This window comes from Tachyglossus aculeatus, chromosome 1, assembly GCF_015852505.1.
Source record: "Tachyglossus aculeatus isolate mTacAcu1 chromosome 1, mTacAcu1.pri, whole genome shotgun sequence".
Classification (NCBI taxonomy): domain Eukaryota; kingdom Metazoa; phylum Chordata; class Mammalia; order Monotremata; family Tachyglossidae; genus Tachyglossus; species Tachyglossus aculeatus.
In genome coordinates, this window is record NC_052066.1 from 118143503 (window position 1) to 118164150 (window position 20648).

Below are 20648 nucleotides of genomic sequence, written 5' to 3' on the forward strand. Positions count from 1 at the left end.
GAACCAAAAACAATCACCCAGGGTATAAACAAATGATCCTTATTCTACCCCAACATAAGGTTTTTAAATCAATCTAGGTCAGGAGCATCTGAATTTCTTCAACAGAAACACATTTTTCCGCCTGAATTTTCTGTTGATTATGGTGATGATGTAATAACCTCTTAACTATTCAGAAATAGGAATTTGGGCAGTCTTAAAATATTTTCATTAACTTTATTAGTACAAAAGTGGAGGTGTTATATGGTGCTTGTTAAGTGTTTTCTGTTCATCAAGTGCTGTTCTCAACACTGGGGTAGATTCAAGCGCTTAGTACAGTGCTCTGCACACAGTAAGTGCTCAATAAATACGATTGAATGAATTCAAGACAATCAAGTCAGACACAGCTCCAGTCCCACATGGGGCCCACAGTCTAAGAAGGAAGGAGAACAGGTATTGAATCCTGATTTTACAGCTGAGAGAACTGAGGCACAGAGAAGTTAAGTGACTAAATCAGGCTTCCACAACAGTAAAAGAGCCAGGATTAGAACGCAGGGCCTCTGACCAGGCCTGTGTCACACTGCTTCTCTCCCATAACCGTGCACTGGTCTGACTGGGGGTGAGCTAGGGGAAGGATGGCAGATGCTTTTTTTGGCAATAATGCTGTCAAGGCAACTGTTTTCCTTTTCTTTTCTACATTTTCTTCTTGAGCCTTCTGAAACTGGGTTGAGCGGAGACAGGGAGGACAGTAATACAGATCAGCATGTATCAGTAATACAGCTTTTAGACTGTGAGCCCACTGTTGGGTAGGGACTGTCTCTATGTGATGCCAATTTGTACTTCCCAAGCGCTTAGTACAGTGCTCTGCACATAGTAAGCGCTCAATAAATACGATTGATTGATTGATTGATCAGTATCACCTGGGAATTACTTCCAATCACTTGCACCTGTTTAATAGGGACTCTGAAGAGGCGGAGACCAGTTTCTTCAGCTTCCTGTAGTTCATTTTAGTCTGTGTGGGGACAGAGAAACTGTAACAGAATAGACCTGAGGCTAACTGTGGTTCTCAAATGTAGTTAAATAGTCATGACATTTTGGGGAAATGAAACTCACCTTGAGTTATTGGTTAGCCTATTTTTGGAATGTGGAAAAATGTGATCAGGGTGATATGGACTCAGATATAATTATGTTTCCTGATCCTTTACTGAGAAGAAAGGTAAGTGAAATTCTCTCAGTTAAGCACTTGCTTATGGAGTATAAATGAATTTTTCCCTGTGACCTTGGTAATATTTGTTATATTACCTCATCCTGGGGCACAAAGGACATTGCAAACTTCACTGAGCATTTTGTGGATCTCTCAAATGTTGTGTGGAATTATGGTAGCATTTGACTATCTAGGCAAGGAACTTAGGCATGATGACCATTGACCTGCTTGGCTCATAAAGACTAGTGAAAATGTTCTCCTGTAGAAAATGGGCAGCAGAGTAGTATAGCTGTGTCCCTAAAACAATTAATCTGCTGCATGGAGGAGAGGCCATTTTACTCCCAGAAATTCTTATTTTATAGAATCAGATTACAAGAACGTTTTCAAAGACTTGGATCATTGCTTAGAAACATTTTTTAAATGCAATTCAGCTCATACTGTTCTACCCATTTCTGAAATGCTGCGTGGATCCTGAAAGTATTGAATTTTTAATTGGGTGAAAGTGGTATATCTTGGTTTTTTTGTTTTTTTCCTAAGAAAATAGGTTTTCATTTTTTTAGACTTTACCAAAAAATCACAAGTTATTTGATCAATGCTTGGAAGAGTTAGTCTTGCTCAATAGCTTTGCAAATGGACTGCATATTCTTGGCAAAGGGTGGCATAATTTGAAAACCTATACATATGGTCTCAAATACTTTACGTTGTGGTTAAGTGTAAAGTACAGTTGTAGCCAAGCAATGGCACATCTTTGTTTTTGATGTGTTCCTCCTGAACTCAACTGTCACTTTAAAAACAAATGTTTTGGGAGAGTAATGCCTTCTCAAATCAAAATGCCTATTTTTTCCCCCCAAAAAAACTAGAATTGAGCACAAATGGATCCAAGACACAAAGTCTAGGAAATTCTCAATGGGGCAAACAATTTTTCTGTCATTAATGAAACCAAGTGATATGAAGAAATTCATCACCACATACTGTTGCATTTTAAATATTTCAAAAATCACTCCTGCCTTCCTCGAACCTATCTCAACCAAGCAAAATAAGGCCAGATGCCCAGCCAAGTGCTTATGTTTTAATAGTAAATAAATGAGCTCCCAATAGTTTTCTTATAGTCAGCAAGGGAACTCATTTCCAGCTGCTGGTATTCTGCTAACGGCTGAATAAATGCATTTCTAGTACCACAAGACCCTCAGCAAGAAAATGATTACTCAGTAAGTGAAGGCTGAGATATATTGGGCCTGCTGTTGTTTACCTTTTAGCAGGTGGAAAATGACCTAGGAATAGTATACCTCCAAATCACCAATAACTTTCTTGAAACTTTTATGGAGATAATTCAGGCTGGTAACCTTGGGAGCCCTTAGGAAAAATAAAAATCAATGATTTTATGAGCTGAAATTATACCTGATTGTTTAATTCAAAAATTGGACATCATTTAATAAGATGACATTATGATCCACTAAGCTGAACTCAGAAGAATGAGATATTGAAATTTAAGTGGAAATTGTGACACTTTCCCTGTAAAATTCTTGCAATGAAACATCATAAAATCTTGAGGACTTGGCCTATTTATTCAGCACTTCTTCCCTGATATGGTTCTATGTGTTTTATCTTTTAACTGTGAGTCTTAGAAAAGTGCCAGACGAGGTCATTTTTATAACATCATTCTTCTAATTATCTCTAAAGGAATAACAATGATAGATTCCATATATTCAATTTTCACATAAAACTGTTATTCACCTAAATAGTTCTTCATAGTTTTTTTGTTGTTGTTACTCAAGGCTCATTTCAACATCATTGCAACCTTATACATCCAAGATCACAAATAATGCCCTTATCATTTTTGCAGTGTACTACTGCTGTCTCTAATTACTCACTGCACTTATCCTACTTGAAGGTTCAAAAATATTGTTTCCTCTTCACTGAAAATATATTACACAATCCAAAATGTTTTGAGTTTTTGTCCTTGGTGCTTTAATATGTGCTTCTTAAAGTAATTTTTATTTAAAACCATACTGGCATTTTTGAGGCAGAGCCCATTCAGTCACAATCGCATGAATTGGCTCCTATAAACACTGATCTCCACTCATTTTCCTCCTCCTCCTCTTTCCCCCTCTGTGGGAAAGTTGCTTTTGGGAAGATATAATTTCAACTTGAAACACTTTCCCAGAATCCACTTGCTTCTCAGCACTGAATATATCATCCATGGTTGCAAGTTAACATCAGTATGATTTATGCTACTACCTTTTTTTGGAATGAATAATATCTAAAAGTAGTTACTTGAGTTAGTGAAAAGATACTTTTCTCCTAAAGATTGCATGTAGGTGTATGTATGCCCTCTGACTTTTCTGAATGATGGGCAGTTATTTTTTGAGAAAGCTGGCAGTTCAGAGTTATCTCCTGTCTTCATCCTGTTGCCACTAGGCCCAGATGTGGGGGATTGGGCTGAAGACTGAAGACCCCCAAATTTTACCTGCTCATCAAGTCAATTTTCAGATGTCTGGGAAACTGACATTCTGGAAATTGGGTTTTAAAAATGCAACTTCAGGTGTTGAGCTGTTCCCTAATATTAGGTGTAGTGCTTTTACAGGGAGAAAAAATCATTCAACAGATTTTTTTGGAGTGCATAGAGTGCAAGACAAAAGATGATTGAGAGAAGTAAAATCATTCAATAAGCACTTAATGCAGTGCTCTGCACACAGTAAGTGCTCAATAAACACAATTGAAGGAATTCAATGGTTTTTGCTTACTGTGTTCAGAGAGCACTGTACTAAGTGTTTGAGAGAGTATGATTCAATAGAGTTCATAGATATAATCCTGCTCTCAAGGAGCTCACAGTCTAGAGGGGAAGTCAGACATTGAATTATAGATTGGTGAAATGTGAAAGTATGATTATATGTACATAAGTGCTCTGAGGTTGACGGGAATGAGTTCCCGAGTTTGGATTGGAGGCCGGGACTAAGTGAATGGGAGAGGCAGTAAGGAGGGAAATTAGGGAGAGAGTGAGAGTTTAGGTTAGGGAGGCTTTCTGGAGGAGGAGGTATGACTTTAGGAGAGTGCTAGCCTGTTAGATATGGCATTCCAGGCAGGAAGGAGGAAGAGGTTGATGGTGAGGTGAGGGTGAGGGATAATGAGTAGGTTAGTATTAGAGGAGTGAAGCATGTGGACTGTTTAGTGGGAGAGGAGTAAGAATAAACTTGCTGGAGAGAATAGATTCAGTGCCATTCAATCATATTTATTGAGAGCTTACTGTGTGCAGAGAACTGTACTAAGCACTTAGAGTCAAATATAACAAACTCAAAGAGCTTATAGTCTGGGGGGAGGCAGATAGTATAAATAAATTACAGATATATACATAAGTGCTGGGGTTCATGAATAAAAAGGAGCAGGTCAGGGTGACACAGAAGGAAGTGGGAGAAGCGGAAAGGAGGGTTTATTCAGGGAAGGCCTCTTAGAGGAGATATGCTTTCAATAATGCTTTGAATGGGAGGAGAGTAATTGTTGGATTTGAGATGGGGAAACATCTCTTTCCAGAGGCAGGAAGTGGGCAAGGGGTTGGTGGTGAGATACATGAGTTTGAGGTACAGTGTGAAGGTTAGCATTAGAAGCTAAGTGTGCAGGCTGGCTTGTCGTAGAATAGTTAGGTGAAGTAGAAGGGGGCAAGGTGATTGACTGCTTTAAAGCCAGTGGTAAGGAGTTTTTGTTTGTGGTGGATGGGCAAACACAGCCTTGAATCTAATAGTGAGGAGCTATTTGTATTAATGCTTGCCTCCCACTCTAGACTGTAATCTCATTTTGGGCATGGAATTTGTTTACCAACTTTAATGTACTTAGCACTTGGAACACTTAGAGCACACTTAGAACAGTGCTCTGCACAGTTTGGGTTTCAGTAAATTCCATGGATTTCTGCTATATGTGGTCAGAGGCACTTGATGACGGGGGAGATGAGGTTAAAGCACTTATTCTTAAGTTTTGGTTTTTAGAAAGATCTGGGCAGCAAGTAAATAAGGGCCAGAATCAAGGAGGGCAGTGAGAAGGCTGCTGCAGTAGTCAAAGTGGGATATGATACGTGCTTGACCCAGCCCACGCTATTTAGATGATGGGGAAGAGGAGACTTTCGGAGAAGTGGAGATTGAATTGATCTGCCTATGTAGCCTACAATTAAATCTTAAGGAGTATGAAGAATCAAGTGTAATACCAATGTTGTGGGCTTGGGAGACAGGAAGGATGGTGAGTGGTGTTTTTTTACAAAGGGGGTGTGTGAAAAGTTCATCTTCCATGTTGATTTGGAAGTGATGGCAGGATATCCAGGATGAGATATCCTAAAAGACATCATCCCTGCTCTCAAAAAATTAAATCAAATTTGTCTTCAGAAAAGTCACTCTTGATGGATTCCACCATTGGAAGCAAGATGTGCCTGAGATTTTTGTAAAGCCCCACTGGAGCACATCTTTCTTGCCTTGCTTAGCCCCTTTTAACTTTTTAATTGATTCTCTTATACTATCACACACCTATTTTTCAAGATGTTCAATGCTACAATCTTGGATGGACATAAATCCTCCTCTTGTTTTACTGATTTTTATGAAGACCCCTTTACAAAGCATCAATATTCCTTTGTGAGCAGTTAGGAATAGAACTTATTCCAACGGACAATCTTTGAAAGAAGATTACCCCGTTTTGATTTTAGGCGTCGACTGCCTTTTCATTAGGTATAACATAACATGCCTGGAGAATACAGTTGAGAGTCTAAATATAATTAACTGAATGCGTGAAGGAATTCATCTTGTTCATGTGCAAGACTGAAAGAAAGCAGATTCTGCATGATTTCACATTAAACCATACTTGAAGTTCTTAAGCCATCTCAATTCAACTCCAGTTGATGTAGTTTTTGTCCTATTTCTAAACTTCATAATTTGTTTCTGTTCTCTTCATAGAAAAAAAATGTATTTTCTTGGAAAGAAATTTAACCTTCAATGTGTATTATCTGTTAACTTCAACCATTGTAGTTTCTTTTTTTTCTTCAAACATACATATTTCATTTGTTCTTCAACTTTTTCTTCTTCAGCTATGTCATCACTTCCTTGACACTTTCAGGGTTACCACCATTCTTTCTCCACTTTAGTGAGCTGTGATTCTCATTGTTCAACTTTTACTGTAAAATCTTCCAACTCTATGACCACCTGAGCCCTAGGTCTCTTAAGATCCAGATGTGTGGAATAGTTTTTGTAGACTTTATGGGCAGAGAAATATGATCTTGTCATAGATCACAAGCTGCTCTTAAATGTTTTAGGATCCCAGTTCAAAGGTACCATCTGTATTTTACAAACACCTTGTAGCCAACCTACCTCCGGGCCTTGATTCTGAACTCCCCTCACTGAAGCTTCTGCTTACAGGATTCAGGCATTCATTAGCCTAATCTAGCTGCTATTAAATCACCCTTATTAAAAAGGCCTTTTCCAATGCTGTCCCTATTGTCTGGAGTGGGATTAATATATCGCTCTACTTCAACATCTAAATTAAAATTTGATCAGAAATAATCTTCCTTCCTTTCCCTTTATCTGTATCTAATTCCCTTTCATTTTCTCTCTCTCCTTCATTCCACCTTTTGTATAATATTCATTTATCTGTGTAAACTATTTTCGGATTAGAGGAAAAACAAACATGAAGAATATGCAATTCAATATGATTGAAAACAAACATATTTCATGCTTAGAAATAGCTATCAGCTAGAAGGTATTTAAAGTGACTCTGTGGCTCTAATATGGCATTATATCCTGTGGTAATCATGATTTAGAATGATTTATTTGGGCACAATTAGTGAAATGCTTATTTTTTCTTCTATTGCATTACTCTGTGATATGTGTTTATAATATTCTTGAATAAGAGAACAAAGCGCTCTTATTTGTGGTGGTAAAGAGTTGATGTTTGCAGTGAATAAAATTTTAGAATAATAATTTCCAAAAAGATTAAATGTTAGCAACTAAAATTCAACTACGATTCATAATCTGTACACTTAACAAGAGATTTTATTTTCTCCAGAACAATTTATCCTCTGTGCCTCCTGATTATATTGCAGATATAGTAATAAGCTACATTCTATAAATATAAATAGTTGTCTTTGGTATTTAATGGTGAGCTTATATTAGTATGATATTAAAACCAATGCATGATTGACACTTTTTTATACAAATTGATATCATCTAAATATAAGAACTCAAATTCCTAAGTGTTTGTTTACAACAAAATATTAACTTCATCATGAATCAAGAGAATTTGACTTCCTCTTTTAACAATTCTTGCAATCAATCATATTTGAGCACTTAATAATTGTGGTATTTGTTAAGTATTTACTGTGTTCTAGGCTCTGTACTAAGCACTAGGGTAGATACAGGCAAATTGGGTTGGATGCAGGCCCTGTCCCACATGGGACTCAAAGTCTCAATCCCCATTTTACAGATTAGGTAACTGAAGCTTAGAGAAGTGACGTGACATGTTCAAGGTCACACAGCAGACAAGTGACAGAACTGGAATTAGAACCCGTAACCTCCCGACATCCAGGCCCGTGCTCTACCCAATCACCATAGTGCTGTGTGTAGAGCATCTACTGTGTACTTGGGGGAGAACAATATAACAGAGATAGTAGACACAATTGCCCACAGTGCCTTACATTCTAGAAGAGGAGATGTATATTAAATAACAGATATATTGGGGCTTCTGAGACAGCAAGGGTGATGATGCTGTCTACAGTGATGGGAACATCATGGGAAGGACAGGGTTTGGGTGAGAAGATAAGGAGTTCTCTCTTGGACATGTAAAATTTGAGGTGTCGGGACATCCAAGTGGGGATATCTTGAAGTCAGGAAGAAACACGAGACTAGAGAGAGAGAAAGAGAGAGAGATCAGGGCTGGAGATGTATATTTGGGAGTTATTTATATAGAGGGGGAAGTTGAAGCCATGAGAGTGAATGAGTTCTCCAAGAGAGTGGGTGTTGATGGGGAATAGAAGGGGTCCCAGAATGCAACTTTTCAGGGAATGAAAATTATTAAATATTTTTTCAGTGGCTCATCAGTTTACAGTGACCCTAAATTACAGATCAGGTTTAGCCTTCCCAAGTGTACACGATGTAAAAATGTAAAAAATGGCATAGATGTGATAATACTAATGATTGTATTAAGAACATGCCATGTACCAAGCAGTGCTCTAAACGCTGGAGTGGATACAAGGTAATCAGGTTGTCCCATGAGGGGTTCACAGTCTTAATCCCTGTTTTACAGATGAGGTAACTGAGTCACAGAAAAGTTATGTGGCTTGCCCATGGTCCCACAGCAGACAAGTGATGGAGGCGGGATCAGAACCCACATCCTCTGACTCCCACGCCCATGCTCTTTCCACTAAGCTGCGTAACCAGGCACAGATGTATGGGTATAGAGATAAATTGATACACAGAAAATGACCATTTCAGTAAGCTGTATAGGTCATTAAGTGGACTACTGTATCAGCCTTCTCTCTGATTTCCCATCCTCATGTCTCTCCCCACTTCAATCCATACTTCATGTTGCTGCCCGGATTGTCTTTGTCCAGAAATGCTCTGGGCATGTTACTCCCCTCCTCAAAAATCTCCAGTGGCTACCAGTCAGTCTGCGCAACAGGCAGAAACTCCTCACCCTGGGCTTCAAGGCTGTCCATCACCTTGCCCCCTCCTACCTCACCTCCCTTCTCTCCTTCTACAGCCCACCCCGCACCCTCCGCTCCTCTGCCGCTAATCTTCTCACCATGCCCCGTTCTCGCCTGTCCCTCCATCGACCCCCGGCCCACGTCATCTCCCTGGCCTGGAATGCCCTCCCTCTGCCCATCCGCCAAGCTAGCTCTCTTCCTCCCTTCAAGATCCTCCTGAGAGCTCACCTCCTCCAGGAGGCCTTCCCAGACTGAGCCCCTTCCTTCTTCTCCCCCTCGTCCCCCTCTCCATCCCCCTCATCTTACCTCCTTCCCTTCCCCACAGCACCTGTATATATGTATATATGTTTGTACGTATTTATTACTCTATTTTACTTGTACATATCTATTCTATTTATTTTGTTAGTATGTTTGGTTTTGTTCTCTGTCTCCCCCTTTTAGACTGTGAGCCAACTGTTGGGTAGGGACTGTCTCTATGTGTTGCCAACTTGTACTTCCCAAGCGCATAGTACAGTGCTCTGCACACAGTAAGTGCTCAATAAATACGATTGATTGATTGATTCTACTCACTCTCATAAGGTTCTGCTCCCTTGGGCTGAGGGTGTTTGGCAGATTACTTCTTTTTGGGGACTAAAGTTGGTGCCAAGGGTTTGGGTTCAAGAAATCTGCCTAAGTGCAGGAACATCTAGGCTTGGATCATCCTTAGACAGAAGTTCGAGTGACCTAGGCTGGTGGAGGATAATTAAGGATTCAGGTTTGCATTGGGCAAAGCCCTGCAGTGGCTTGAGTTCTTTGGCTCAGAGCCTACCTGGGACCCTATGATTTAGCCCTCCTACTCCCATAACGCTCACTGGTAGGACTGAGACACAGATGTTGAGTGTGGATTGGCTCCATACTCCATATTATTCTGCAGTACAAAGGCTATTGAGAGGAAAGAATACTAGACACAGGGTAGGAGAGGGACCCGGAAAGGGGCTAGCCTGCAGGCACTAGACCAGCTCCCTCTATTTCCTGAGCTCCCAGTGAAGAATTAGAGACTAGGCAGAGCTCTAGATTGTGAGCTCCTTGTGGGCAGGGAATGTATCTCTCAACTCTAGTGTTCTCTCCCCAGAGCCTAGTATTCTCCCCCGGACACAGTAGGTACTCAATAATTACCACTGATTGATTGTATTTATTGAGCACTTACTAAGAGCTTGGGAGAGTACAATATAAAAAAAAGTGGTAGACAAGCTCCCTGCCCACGAGGAGTTTACAGTCTAGAAAGAATACTGTTAACTGATGCCCTGCTTTTAGCTAACAGCCGTGGCCAAATGCAGAATGTGGGATTCAGGGTGATGCCCAGATATGTTGATGTAATTCACTTCCAAGAGGCTTCTGTATATACTTTTCCCAAAAAAATACTTTTTCATTTTTCCCTCTGGCCCTGTTCTACACTCACATCTCTTGAACAATGTGAACTATGTTTATCTAGGTCCAATCTTTTTTCCTCACAAACAGTCTCAACACAGAGTGTCTATTTCCTCCTTATAACCTGACATTTCTGAACACTTCTGCTCCCCTGCCATCGTGTGAATGGGAGGCAAACAAGGTCAGAATGGAATTTATGACTCATGGGCTCCACCGTTTGCAAGCCGACTCAAGTTGAAAACTAAGTGCATTTAGCATTGACTCAGAGTGGGACTTTCAGAGGCAAAGACTGTGCAGTGAAAGGAAATCCTATTTAAAGGCCAACCTTCTAACAAAGAGATTAGCTTCAGCAATATTTCCTGTGTCATAAAAGTGGAAGCACTTCTTATTTGTGAGTCGCTTGTGGAAAAATCGTGTGACTTCGAGTGAGAGGCAAAAAAGGGGAGCCGGGTCCAACAGCCATAATGTTGAAAATGATTCCCTTTTTTCCATGGTAAGATTGCAGAATTGAAATGGTGTCTCAGAGCAGCGTGAGTGGTGTCCGCCTCCTTTTTTTCTCACAAGGAACAAAATGTTAAGTCGATTTCCACCAAGCATACTAAAAATAAAATTCATCAGAGGAGAGGGAAGGCAACTGATGCTTCCTTATAGCCTCTCACAAATAAGATGTGGGTAGTCAGTAGGAAAATATGATTTAAAGCAGTAAAGCAATAAAAGTATCACCAATGTGGTTTATGTGAAGCAGAGGAAATTTGAACACCTTTCATTACATAACAGTAGACTGCTAGTTGCCCTCTATTCCTTTCCAAGGATGATAGTTTCAGTTTAAAAAGTGTATTTAATCCCATATTAATGAATACATTTCAATTATTATGCTAATTTCTGGTGTACATTTAGTGAACCAGGTCAATTCCTGTGGCATATCTCTATGTTCTCCACACTTGGCATGATCCTGGCCAGTGTCTTTATGGAGTGTCATGAACACGGAGGTATGGATTGACTCAAAGAAATTATCCAAATAATTGGAGGCTCAACATGCTCTGTCTTGGGTTTACTGGATTACTTTTGAACATCCAGAAAGGAGACAAAGAATAATGATGGGGGTACATGAGTACATGAGGGGTACATGGGGGTACCCCTTCCTTCCTCTCCTCCTCGTTCCCCTCTCCATCCCCCCATCTTACCTCCTTCCCTTCCCCACAGCACCTGTATATATGTATATATGTTTGTACATATTTTTTTACTCTATTTTATTTGTACATATCTATTCTATTTATTTTATTTTGTTAGTATGTTTGGTTTTGTTCTCTGTCTCCCCCTTTTAGACTGTGAGCCCACTGTTGGGTAGGGACTGTCTCTATATGTTGCCAGTTTGTACTTCCCAAGTGCTTAGTACAGTGCTGTGCACATAGTAAGCGCTCAATAAATACGATTGATGATGATGATGATGTACAGATGATGACACTGTCCCCTGGGACAATCAGAATCTCACTATGGCCCTAGGGTACGACGTGGTCTTGGCCACTGAGCAGATACAGAGCGGTGGAGGGAACAATATCCAGCCAACTACAGCATTCTTGAACCTCACAGGAACAGTCAGTCTCATCATGATCTACTTGAATTCTGGCAGCTATATGGCAGTTTTACAAAGAAGTTGAAAATTTCAGAAGTAGAGGCCTAGTTCCCTGCCCAGTGATTTTTACAGTCAAGACTGTTGATGTCTGAAGAAACACTAAGATCACATGCTATCCTGCCTCCAGGACACCTTAGATTTAGCCAGAAATATTTAATTGCCAATAAAGAGACCAAAATGTCCCTAAATTCTGCCACCTGGGAATAATTTGCTTCACAAGAACAGCTCAGTTAAATATCACTTGGATGGTTCTGATTGGAAAAGGCTGATAGATTCTGACAAACTACATACCCACTAAGATGGTCTACCAATTGTGCTGACAAGTTTACTGCTTGCAGAACCTGCTCTTGTTTCAATTTTGCCTCTGTCTCATTAGTTGATTTCAGGATACTAGCCGTCCTGAGGCACCATATGAGACTGCACTTTGCTGCCTTCTTATCATTTCAGTTCTCCACTCAGCACATCTTGGATCTTCTCTCATCTATTTTGAATATGTATCCCAACCAGGGATATAAGAGCACAGTGCTTGTAGTGGTAGACTAAACTGCACGACTTCTTTGTTTGTAATCCTGTCTTGCTATCAGCTAGGTAGTTGATGCTAGTTTGGATTTTCCTCTAGGCTGCAAAATCATGGGGAGGGAACCCATCTGCCAACTCTGTCGTAGTGGACAGTGCCCAATCAATCAATCAATCGTATTTATTGAGCGCTTACTGTGTGCAGAGCACTGTACTAAGCGCTTGGAAAGTACAAGTTGGCAACATATAGAGATAGTCCCTACCCAACAGTGGACTCACAGTCTAGAAGGGGGAGACAGAGAAGAAAACCAAACATATTAACAAGATGAAATAAATAGAATAGATATGTACAAGTGAAATAAATAAATAGAGTAATAAATATGTACAAACATATATACAGGTGCTGTGGGAAGGGAAGGAGGTCTAACTTCCAGGCCTTGGAAGCCAGAAGGTCATGGGTTCTAAACCTGTCTCCAGCATTTGTCTGCTGTGTGACCTTGGGCAAGTCACTTAACTTCTCTCTGCCTCAGTTACGAGGACTTTTGATGACATAGCCTGCTGATTTAAGTTTCCTGGGATGGTGGGAATAGACCAGTATTCAGGCTCCCATTCATTCATTTGTATTTACTGAGTGCTTACTGTGTGCAGAGCACTGTACTAAGCGCTTGGGAAGTACAAGTTGGCAACCTATAGAGACGGTCCCTACCCAACAACGGGCTCACAGTCTAGAAGGGGGAGACAAGCAACAAAGCAAAACAAGTAGACAGTATCGATGCCATCAGAATAAATATAATTATAGCTATATACACATCATTAATAAAATAAATAGAATGGTAAATATGTACAAGTAAAATAAATAGATTAATGAGATTAATTGAGTTCTTAGTCTCAGAGCCTACTTGGGACCCTATGATTTAGCCCTCCTACTCCCATAACTTTCGCTTGTAGGACTGGGACACAGATGTTGAGTGGTTCCCATATGCATATACAGGTGCTGTGGGGAGGGGCAGGAGGAGAGGAAGGAGGGGGCTCAGTCTGGGAAGGCTTCCTGGAGGAGGTGAGCTCTCAGTAGAGCTTTGAAGGGAGGAAGAGAGCTAGCTTGGCAGATGTACGGAGGGAGGGCATTTCAGGCCAGGGGGAGGACGTGGGCCGGGGGTTGACGGCTGGACAGGGGAGAATGAGGTACAAGCAATCTCCAGTGTGACTGCTAAGAGAGAGTATCAAATTGTTAGATTGCAAATTCCTACAGGGCAGGAAATACGTGATAGTAATAATATTAAGTGCTAAATGTGCAGAGCACTGTACTAAGCAATGGGAAGTGGAAATAGACTAGCTTTAGTATATTCTCCCAAGTGCTTAATGCAGGGCTCTGCACACCATAGGTGCTCAGTGAATACTATTCATTCATTCAATAGTACTTATTGAGCGCTTACTGTTAATATTGAATTTATTAGACTTCAAGCTCCTCCATTAGACTGTAAACTCCTTGAGGGCAGTATAACATCTACCAACAGAACTGTGTTGTATTATCCCAAGTACTTAGTTTGGTAATATGCACTCAATTAATGCCGTTGATTTGACTGAAGTAGCATGTCGTAATGGAAAGAGCAGGGTACTAGGATTTGGAGGACTTGGTTTCTAATCTCACCTCCACTACTTACCTGCTGTGTGACCTTGGGCATGTCACTTCATTTCTCTGTGCCTGTTTCCTCATCCTTAAAATGGAGATTTAGTTTCTCTTCCCCATCCCTTTTTGGCCTGGGAGCTCCTTGTGAGACAGGGACTGTATCCAGCCTGGTTATCCTGTATCCAATCCAGCATTTATTACAATGCTTGGCACACAGAATTTAACACATAGCGTTGTTATTATCATTGTTATTTTCATTATTGTTGCTCCCAAATGATAAAGAGGAGAAACGACTAGCATATCTTTTTAGAAACCGGTAGGTTGCGGTGACGATATGTTCTCAAGCTCTGTGTTGTTGAGGACATACAATTGAAGGGAGGCCTATCCAGCTTGTAGAAGTATATTACTGTTTAGCTATCAGATGGATAGACTCTTACTGAAAGAGGTTGGGTGCAGTCTGGGTAGCAGAATCCATAATCAAGTTTACATTCCTATTACAGTGCTTTGTGCACGGTAAGCATGCAATTTCATTCAATCATATTTGAGCACTTACTGTGTGCAAAGCACTGTACTAAGCACTTAAGCACTGTATCATTACAACACTTAAGCACTGCGAAATTTATGCCACTATTAAGAGTGAGAGACTTTATAAAGAGAAGATAAAGTTGTAAGTAAGCCAAAGATGATATTTACACATAAGGGGTATCAAAAAGCAGCTGTCAGCATAAGTATTTTAGCTACATGAGCATATATAGGTGGGAACACCATTAGCTTTGTCACTTTCTTCAGCAAAAGACAGTGCAGCTAATAAAATTGAATACCTGTATACAAACACTTTTGAGAATCATCCAGTCTTCAAAGTATTGACATTTTTCCCCCAAGGTGGTAACTAACTTGCTTTAAGTTTAAGTATTCAATTAAAATATCCAGCAGTGAGATGCCTAACAGTAATTGATACTTCACTAAACTAACCAAAGAGCATGGGAAGTCTGCTCAAGTGTGACAGTGGGCAAAAATAGCCAGATATTTCAAAGCAAGGCAATCTCAGTACTCTTTTCCCAAGTCAAGCAGGTATTCTGAGTGCAAATCAGAGTGCATGTTTCCGTGTGCCCAACAGGAACTTCATTTTCATGATGGAGAGATGGTACTGTCAGCACGGCCTGGGCAAATGACCTCCAAGCTGCATCTTGTAGTGTTTGGCTTTTGTTTGTTGTTTTCACAAAATCTGTGTCTTAGAGAAAGGTGGGCATTACTATCTCTGGTTTAGAGGTGGGGAGGATGAGGCACATAGAAGTCAAGTGAGAAGTAGTGTGGCTCAGTGGAAAGAGTCTGGGCTTTGGAGTCACAGGTCGTGGGTTCAAATTCTGGCTCCACCACTTATCAGCTCTGTGACTTTGGGCTAGCCACTGAACTTCTCTGGGCCTCAGTTACCTCATCTGTAAAATGGGGATTAAGACTGTGAGCCCTCCGTGGGACAACCTGATCACCTTGTAACCTCCCCAGCGCTTAGAACAGTGCTTTGCATGTAGTAAGTGCTTAATAAATGCCATCATTATTATTATTATTATTATTACTAAGTGAGCTGGGATGAAATCCAGGTCGTCTTACTGCCTGATTTGTGTTCTTTCTATTAGAACACACAAATGTAGCTCACACTCAAAACATGTTGGGCAAACAATGCCATATGGAAAAAGATAATATAACCCACATGGCTTCAGAGCACACTTAACCTTGGTCGAGGACCTCAAACAAAGCACTGAGCTCTCCCAAGAACAATAGAAAAGGACAATTGTTCTAACCTAAAGATTATAGCTAATGTTAAGTGGTGAACACCAGCATGCTAACTGACCTCTCAGTCACTAACACCCAATTTTTTTCTGAAGTCTTTGATCCTAGCTCTGCTGACAAGGCTTGCCTCTGATAAAAACCTACTCTAGTAGTTACCATCTTGCCTTTTAAATCAATCTCCATAAACCTGCCTTATTTTTATACATCCCAAATAGAGAAATTCTTTCTCTATTAGCACTCTTTCCTAAGGCATACTTACAACCTATGTTTTGCTAGTGGAAATGATCAGCTACAGACCTTTACGGCTGCCTTGGTGTAAAGTAGTACTAACTAGGACTTTTCCTCATGAAATATCTCCTTGCTTTTGTTTGGTTTTGGTTATTTTGCATTGTTTTTCGTTCATCAGTCAACCCTAGACACTGAAAAACATCTCTTCTATCTTTCAGACCCAGCCTGGCACAGTGAGTCATAAGACAAGAAAACTGATATGGTATTTAAGACTCTCCTGCTGCAGGGACAGTAGAATTCATTATGCATATGACTAAGCCATTTCCTATTGGTTTGGCCAGAGAAGCAGTGTGGTGTAATGGATAGAGCATGGTCCTGGGAGTCAGAAGGTCATGGGTTCTAATCCTTGCTCCATCACTTGTCTTCTATATGACCTTGGGGAAGACACTTTGCTTCTCTGTGCCTCAATTACCTCATCTGTAAAATGTGGATTGCAACTGAGAGCTCCATGTGGGACCGGGACTGTGTCTAACCCAATTTGCTTGTAACCACCCCAGTACTTAGTACAGTGGCTGGCACACAGTAAGTGCTTAACAAATACCATAATTAATTAAGAGGAGACATTTTTATACATAGAATGCTTAAGCCAAACCCTTATACCGCTTCTTCTAACCCCTCAGGGCTCTGTCCCCACCAAGAGGTCAGCTAAAGAAATGAAGAGCCGTAGGGATATTCTTTAGGATCTATATCCAGTAGACTGTAAATTCCTTGAGGGCAGGTACTGAATCTTTTTCTCCTACTGTGTTCTCCCCTAAGCATCTAGTCCACTTCTCTGTACTTATAAAAGAAGCAGTGTGGCTTAGTGGAAAGAGCATGGCTTGGGAGTCAGAGGCCATGGCTTCTAATTCTGGCTCCACCACTTGTCACCATGTGACTTTGGGAAAGCCACTTAACTTCTCTGTGCCTCAGTTACCTCTTCTGTAAAATGAGGATAAAGACTGTGAGCCCTATGAGGGGACAACCCGATTACCTTGTATCAACCCCAGGGCTTAGAACAGTGGTTGACATAGTAAGTGCTTACCAAATCCCATAACTATTATTATGAGTCAATTAATAATCTTGATCTTGATACCATTTTACCACTCAAATCCTTTAGAGGGACATATCCTTAAGTGTAAAGGTGGTAAACTTGTTGAGGATTTGAACCTGTTGGGCTGTCTCACTTTCCCTGCAATACAGTTACATGCTTACCATTAACTCAATCAATCAATCAATCATATTTATTGAGCACTTACTGTGTGCAGGGCACTGTACTAAGCGCTTGGGAAGTACAAGTTGGCAACATATAGAGACGGTCAGCCATGATAGGGTGTCTTTGAGCCAGTGGCAACTGCTTGTAAACCACAGTTTATATTGCTAGCCTGTGAGTAGGTGAGAGGAAGCATGGTAATGGAGGACAGGGTTGATTAATTAAATTAAACAGTGTGCCTAAGGAATGCCTAAAAAGCATTCTAGATGGGTGAAAGAAATCTAGTGGTCTAAGAAAAGATAGAATTCACCATTTCACAAGTTCTCTCTCAAGGTTTCTTTAGAAAGTGAACTTGGTTGTGTACTCCTTTTGCAATCTGATACTCCAACCTAGAAATACATATTTAATTATTCCTGTATGCTGCTATTTTCCAAATCTCTATTCTAATAATAATAATAGTGGTATTTGTTAAATGCTTACTGTGTGCCAAGCACTGTATTAAGCACTGGGGTAGATACAAGCAAATCTGGTTGTACACAGTCCTTGTCCCACGTGGGGCTCACAGTCTCAATTCCCACTTTACAGTTGAGGTAACTGAGGCAAGAGAAGTTGTGAAGAGAAGAAAAGTCTTTTAGACTGTGAGCCCACTGTTGGGTAGGAACTGTCTCTATATGTTGCCAACTTGTACTTCCCAAGCGCTTAGTACAGTGCTCTGCACACAGTAAGTGCTCAAGAAATACGATTGATTGATTGATTGTGACTTGCTCAAGGTCACACAGCAGACATGCGGCAGAGCTGGGTTTAGAACCCATGACGACCTGACTCAGAGGCCCATTCCTGGGATACAATATGCATGCTTCTTCCTCTATTTTAGTGTCTGTCTTCCCCTGTAGACATCAGGTCCTATGGGCAGGAATCACATCTACCAACTCTGTATTGTACTCTCCCAACCACTTGGTACAGTTTCTGAGTAAACACTCAAATACCACTGAATGATTATGTGCAGGACATCTGGGAGAGGAGAGAGAAAACATGGCTGAAACAGTTGAAACATTTCCTATGAACCACAGAGCCAACAGCAAGTGTATATCAAGTGTACAGTTCACTGTTTCATTTTCTGTACATAACTGTCTTTTATCAAGCTGAAAAAAAAACCAAGGTTCAGATCTAACAGTCCAATCCAGACTGCCTTTGGCCTTTAATCTCCGGTGAGTTTCTCTTCAACCCAGTTCAGGATGAGCAGCATGCTATCTGCGGCAGTTCTAGGCCACAGTTGTGGCTATTTCCTAGAGAAAATCAATCAGCAAAATCCTGTAAGCATCAAGCAATAGGCCTAAAATAAGTGTCTATGTTTCTTCTTTTATATAGGAATTTGTGGGTCATGGAGTAACTCTTAATGTACGTGCTTCAGGCAGATGCCATTTGTCCTTTCAGCCAAAGGATGTAGGAAACAGCTGAAGGTGGGCTGGGGAGAGGGACTGTGGCCCTGGTAAATGCGAGCAGAAAGAATGTACATTTGTCGGGGTAATGTGAACCTCATGCTTATTGAAAACTCTTTGCTGGACTTATCTATGGAATTCAAGTCCTCCTCTTCGAGTGAGGCTCCTCTCCACTTCCTCTCCCAGAGCTGCAGTTCCCTCTTTGCAACCCAGATACCATCCCCAAACACCATCCGTTCCACTTGTTTACACCACCAGTTGGCCAACAATGAGTGGGCTTGTTATCACAGAATGTTCAGTTCCTTGTCACGGAGACCCAGTCGCTGTGGAAGGGAGAGTCACTGGCATACAATCTGTGCTCTGTCTAGACAGACAGCTGGAGGCTGGCAGAGTAGGACGTTAAACATTGTTCCCCCAGTTAAAGAAAGAAATGGGTGCTGCAGCGAAAATATTTCATCTTCAGACCCTGCCAATTTAAAACTGTCTGACGACGGAGATCCATTGCCTTAGGCTAAGGTAGAGTATATGTGCAAAACTAGTGACCCTTAGATATTATCACATAAACTGAAAATGAGCCATTTCCTACTGATGTGGCTCTGTAGCTCACATAGGGTTTGGAAATCAGATAGTGCTGACTTATTTTGATGAATCAGATAACGGGAGGGCTATTCTTGCTGTTTCCAGAGCACTCCTATGGCAGCCACCTGCACAAACTTGCTGGCCTAAACTGTCCATCCCTCATGATAAACAGACCAAAAAACGTTGTTTTCCAGGCTCTATGGACATTTCCTAATCTATATGACATATATTTGCCATCTCTGCTGGTTTACAGCTGCCTTTCTGGGGCCTCCATTTTCTTTTTCCTACTTGGTCCTAGTTTGGACAATTAAAAATATGCGACTATGTAATGGGGATCAGTTTGAGACTTTGGCAATTCTTATTATAAAGGAATCCAGGATCAAACCTACCCAATGCTTAGCACACATGAGCACCTCTAGCTTTGTGTGTGCTACCTCCCTTCCTGGCACTTCTAGACTCATTTTCCTGATTGAATAGACACTGCAGTGGATTAAAAGGGAGAGGAGCATAAGGTTAAATCTGCACCAGAACATGCCCATGACCATCGGAATCCTTCTGAAGGTTGCAGCCCTAGGCAACTATTCAGAAGACCCCTGCATCACTTAAAAATGTAACTAGTGTATTTTACATGCATAGGATGAACTAAGGCCATACAAAGCTAAACAGATGAGACAACATTCTTGTGCTTTCTGGGGCTCACCACCTACATGGGGATAAAGAGTAAGAGTGAAAAACAAAATAATAATAAAGAAAATCAATATTCCAAGAAAACAGAGGAGCTGGACACAGTTCATGGAAACAGATCCTTGCACATTTAATGGCTTTAGACACAATTAGTTGTGCAAAAGAATCCCAGCATACAAGTTTACCCCTGTTTTAGTGGAGTAAGAAGGAACTGCTAGAAGAATGGGAACGCTAAGTCCAAAGAAACTACAGTTTTTTTATTAATCCCTTTCCTCCAGTTTCCTGGAAACTACCTCAATATTATGGACTTGAGGGCCCAGTGTGGAACAGGGACTGTATCTGAGCTGGCTATTTTGTTTTTAGAAGCAGCGTGGCCTAATGGAAAGAGCACAGGTCTGAGAGTCAGAGGACCCGAGTTACAATCCTGACTCCACTACTTGACTGCAGTGACCTTGGATGAGTCACTTCACTTCTCTGTGCCTCAGTTTCTTCATCTGTAAAACCAAATACTTGTTCTCTTTCCTATTTGCACCATGACCTCTATGTGGGACAGGGATTGTGGCTAATCAGAATATCTTGCATCTGGCCCAGCACTTAGTACAGTGCTTGCCCTTTTTAAGTGTTTAACAAATACTATTATTATATCTAC

At 40.8% G+C, this 20648-nt stretch overlaps 1 long non-coding RNA gene across 1 annotated transcript in view; it reads left to right on the plus strand.

Moving 5' to 3' along the window:
• The first annotated feature begins 1045 nt into the window (after positions 1-1045).
• The window catches only part of LOC119928466, a 119176-nt gene continuing 99573 nt past the window's right edge, over positions 1046-20648 (plus strand). Inside the window, exon 1 of the long non-coding RNA XR_005451089.1 lies at positions 1046-1192. This is a non-coding gene — a long non-coding RNA (uncharacterized LOC119928466). The remainder of the gene's footprint in view (positions 1193-20648) is intronic.